Source organism: Phacochoerus africanus, chromosome 4 (genome assembly GCF_016906955.1).
Source record: "Phacochoerus africanus isolate WHEZ1 chromosome 4, ROS_Pafr_v1, whole genome shotgun sequence".
NCBI lineage: Eukaryota > Metazoa > Chordata > Mammalia > Artiodactyla > Suidae > Phacochoerus > Phacochoerus africanus.
The window spans coordinates 78,140,628-78,145,509 of NC_062547.1; the positions used below are offsets into that span (position 1 = coordinate 78,140,628).

Genomic DNA, 4,882 nt, shown 5'->3' on the forward strand with positions numbered 1-4,882 from the left:
TCCAGAGGCAGAACTCTGGATCAGAGTCATCTGTTTGAATCTTGGGCTTGCAGTCTTCAAGCCTCTGGCTTGTGTGGGGTTTGGCATCTAGAAAAAGGGGCTGGTGCTGATGAACAGAGTATGCAAAAATGGTGATATGTCAGTGGGTGGCTGTGCCCATCCTTGCGCTTTTTCTCTCAGGATCCTCCAAAGCTTTTTTCTTCCCTTTCTACCTGAGCCTTTTTATCCTGATCCCAAGCTCTGTTCTGGGGACGTGACCTCAACCTAGGTCTTGTGAATTAAGAAAGGATGATTGATTTAAAGAAGTCTTCATGACATAATGGGTGGGGCAGCAGACAGTTTTCAAGTACTGGTTTGGTGTAGGTTGGGGTGAGTGCTGTGGGAAACTTTAGGAGAGAGAAATACCCTGTTCTGTAATGCACTTCACTGCGCTAAAAGGGAGAGGAGGAACAAAATCAAGCTGGCACGTGCCAGGGCCAGTGCAGCCCCCTGAACGGGATGGGAATCAGAACAGGTGAGAGTTGTTGTTAGAGCTGATGGCCACCAGAGGGCGCCATGGCACCCGCAGAGCCCGTCTGGGGATTCCTGTCTCTACCTCCAGACTCAGAGATGGTGTCCGAGGTGGGTTTGGCAGAAACCCCAGGCCGTGCCCAGAGATGGGAGTTGGTTATAATATGTGATTGTCGCTCCAGCCCAAGTTGCCTCACTTCACAGAGGGGACAGAGGTGTCCCCTCAGCATGTGCTGGGGCAATTCCAGCCTGGTAAGGTGTCTTAGTGGCCAGTTTGACAAGTTGTCTGGTGTCTCACTGCTCTAATTTTCCACAGAGGCAAGAGACTCTCAATAGACTCTTGACCTTGAACACCTGGTTTAACTTTGTGCTTGCAATTTTTCAGGTACAGGTTTTTCTGCATGTTGACATGCGGAACACAGGGGCTGCTGTCCTGAACCTGCAGTGTGTAAAAGTGGTGGTATTTTTCAGAGAGGTGTTTCTTTTCCCTGTGCCCATTCTCTTGAGAATTCTCTCCAACTTCCTTCTACCCTTTCTGTCTGAGCCTCTTTCTCCTCTCCTTACCCCTTTTAGGGGCACCTACCTAAAACCAGGTAAAGTGTACTGTGTGTTGGGGGTTATTGATTGAAAGGTGGGTCACAGGACTCAAGGATGCTGATGGATTTAAAGTCAGATCAGGAGACTTCAAAAGTGGGGTGGCTAAATGATTAAACGTAGTGGAATGGGGTAGTCTGGGGTGAGTGCCCTAGGGACGTTTGAGTCCTACCCCTCTTTTTTTTTTTCCTACCCCTCTTTGAAAGGTAGTTCATGGTGCTCAGAGGGAGAGGAGGAAGGAAATCACGCTGGCAGGTGCCCAAGGCCAGTGCAGCCTGGGTTCCGCTGAGACAGGAGGAAGGGCTGAGAGTTGCTGTTAGGGCACATGGCCACCAGATGGCGCCAGAGCAGCAGCAGCGCCCCCGTGCAGCTCCCTGACCTCCAGGCTCAGAACAAGCAGAAGTTCCCAAGCCCAGGCCGGAACCCAGGCCACCCAGGCAACTAGAGCCACAACAATGACATCACACAATCCTTAACCTGCTGAGCTGCAAGGAAACTTCCTCTTTACCTATTTATAATGCAGTTGTTCATTTTATAGCTCCAATCTACTGCAGGTCACCTGCTAAGAGGGGACACAGTTCTGCTATCACCTCTATGGATCCCTTTCTGACTCATCGGGCTGCTCAATGTCTAAACACTCTGACAGACCATCTGGAGTTTGAACAGTCTTTGGGTTCTCCAGACGCTGAACTCTGGACGCAGAAACCCCTGGTTTGAACCTCATGCATGCAATTTCCCAGTAACAGGCTTGTGTGGGGTTTGGCATCTGGCAATCTGGGCTGGTGGCTGTGAATGGGTTGTGGAAATGCAGTGGTTCTGTGGTGGTCAGGCTGTGCCCATCCCTGTGAATTACTATGGAGCGTTGTCAGCAAAATCCCTTATTTTGTTCTATCTGAGCCTCTCCATCCTGTTCCCCTCTGCGGAAAGTTCCCTTGCCAAAGCCAGTTCCTGAAGCTGAAAAGGAGTTGACCCATTTTTAAGCTGGTTAACAGACATGAGGCGCAGCAGGCTGATTGATTTAGGTTGTGCTGTTGGATCAGGAGGACTGAGTGCCCTGGGAGACAGTGAGAGAGAAACACACCCTTCAGTTGTTGTGCTCAAAGGGACAGGAAGCAGGAAACCAAGCTCCCTGGTGCCTCTGACCCTGCAGCCCAATTTGCCTCAAGTCAGTGAGGGGACAGAGTTCTGCCATCACATGTCTAATTCAATTCCTGTCTGGTCATGTGGCCCAAAGATTAGAGAGTTTGACAGGATGTCTGTGGTCTGAATGTCCTGTGCTTGTTTGGAGGCAGAACTCTGGGCCTAGAAACACCTGGCCTGAGTGTTGGAGTGGAGTTTTCTGGAATCAGCCTGGTGGGGAGTTTGGCTTCTGGAAAGCTGGGCTTCAGGTCTAGAATGCAGTGTGTCAGTGAGGTGGTATCTTGTGGAGCAGGCTGTGCTCATCACTGGGCTCTTTCTGTCCAGGGATCTCCACAACCTCTGTCCTCTCCACCTGAGCCTCTTCACCCTCTGTGGGACACCTATTAGAAGGAGCCTGTCTAGGCAGTTCCTGCTGTGGTGCAGCGGAAATGAATCCAGCTAGTATCCATGAGGACTTGGGTTCAATCCATGGCCTCCCTTGGTGGGTCAGGGATTGTGTGTTGCTGTGAGCTGTGGTGTAGTTTGAAGATGTGGCTCAGATCTGGCATTGGTGTGGTTGTGGTGTAGGCTGACAGTTGCAGCTCCAATTCGACCCCTAGCCTGGGAACTTCCATATGCCCTGGGTGCGGCCCTGAAAAGGAAAAAAAAAAAAAAAAGAACCTGTCTAAATCCATGTAGGGATTGCTTCTAATTCCAAGCTGAGTCCTGAGGAGGAAAGCTGCTGATTCAAAGCCTGTTCTCCTGACTTAAATTGCAGGTTGCTGATTTCAGAGAGTGGGATGAAGTTGGGTGGGGTGACTGCCCTGGCTGACTTTGAGATAGTCACACCCCCACCCATCGTGCACTGCAGTGCGCTGAGAGGGAGAGGGGTAAGAAAATCACGCTGGCAAGTGTCCCAGGCCAGTGCAGATTAAGGTTCCGCTGTGGGAGGCCCAAAATGACTGGGAGTTGCTATTAGAGCACATGTCCACGAGATGGCACCAGAGTGCCAGCAGAGCCCCGCTGTAGCTCCAAGGCTGCATCTCCAGGCTCAGATACAGGGCGGAAAATGATTGGTGGAGACCAGATATTTCCATTTGGATACATGTTGCCTCAAACTCTGTGGCTCAGTGTGCCTCAACTCAGAGGATTTAGGCTCTGCCATCACATCTCTGCTTCAGTCTCTACATGATTGGGTGCCCCAATGGCCTGAGTGCCTTTAGCTGATTTGAAGTAGCACACTGGACCCAGAAATACCTGGCTTAAATCTTGGGGTGCAGTTTTTTAGAATCAGGCTGGTATGATATTTGGCTTCTGGAAAGCTGGGCTTTGGGTCATGAATTCAGCCCATCAATGCAGTAGTATTTTGGGGGGGTGGAGTTTCTCATCATCCCTGTGCTCTTTCTGTCCAGAGGTCTCCACATCCTCCTCCTTCCTGCTCTACCTAAGCCTCGTCCTCATCTGCGGGACCCTGTGCCAAGGAACCTACCCAAATCCAGGTAAAGTGAATAATGCCCCGGAGGTCCTGGATCTCAAGCTGATTGCCAGGGCTGAAGGGGGCTGATGAGTTGACTGCCAGCTATCTTGACTTAACAAGCAGGGTCTCTGATTTCAGGGATTGGGTTGGTGTTGAATGGGGTGAATGTCCTGGCGACTTTGAGACAGTTCTACCTGCAAGGTAAAGGAGTTAGGAAATCATACTGGTAAGTGCCCTGGGCCAGTACAGAGCAGGCTTCTGCTCTGGGAAGCAGATGAAGGGCTTGGAGTTGCTGTTAGAGCACATGTCCGCCAGATGGCGCCAGAGCAGCAGCAGAGCCCCCACCCCACAGCTCCCTGGCTGCACCTTCAGCCACAAATATGAGGTTGGAGATGGGTTGGTGGAAGCCAGAAGAGGTGCCCAGAGCTGGGGCTTGGTTGCAGAGCACCTCTAACTCTGGACAAGTTGCCTCATCTTGGGGGAGGGGTCATGGTTCTGCCATCACATCTAAGGCTCGCTTCCTGCATGGTCTGGTGGCCCAGGGGCTAGAGAGTTTGACAGGCTGCCTTGGCTCTGAGTCCCCTTTGGTTGTTTGGAGGGAGAGCTCTGGACCCCGAAATAACCTGGCTTGAACTTTGGCCATAGAGTTTGCGAGAATCAGGCTGGTGGGGAGTTGAGCTTCTAGACAGTGGGGCTTCTGGTGGTGAATGCACTGTGTCAACCCAGTGGGACTTTTGGGGGGTCGGGTCAGGCCTGTGCTTTCTCTCTAGAGATTCCCTGAGCCATTTTCTTCCCTCCCACCAGAGCCTCTTCCTCCCCTGCCAGACGCCTGTTAGAAGGAACATACCTAAAACCAGGTAATGTGAATAGAGGCTGGGTGGTCCTTGATTTCAGGTCCTTGATTTCCCAGGGCTGAAGGGGGATGATGGATTCGGAGCCTGCTCACGTGACTCAAAAGCAGGGTTGTTGATTTCAGGGTGTGGGGTGGTGTCGTGTGGGGTGAATGTCCTGGCCAACTTTGAGATAGTCCTGCCCCTGCCCGTAGTGTATTTCAGCGGGCTGAGAGGGGGAGGAGTAAGGAAATGAAGCCGGCCAATGCCCCCAGGCCAGCGCAGAGCAGGCTTCTGGTGTGGGAGGCAGAGGAAGGGCTGGGAGTTGCTGTTAGAGTACATGTCCGCCAGA

General features: G+C 51.9%; 1 long non-coding RNA gene across 1 annotated transcript; it reads left to right on the plus strand.

The window, feature by feature from the left end:
• The first annotated feature begins 2,934 nt into the window (after positions 1–2,934).
• On the plus strand, positions 2,935–4,679 carry LOC125124309 (uncharacterized). Its single transcript, XR_007134259.1, has 3 exons — positions 2,935–3,722; positions 3,839–3,926; positions 4,505–4,679. It is a non-coding gene; the product is annotated as an uncharacterized LOC125124309 (long non-coding RNA).
• Positions 4,680–4,882: the final 203 nt, after the last annotated feature.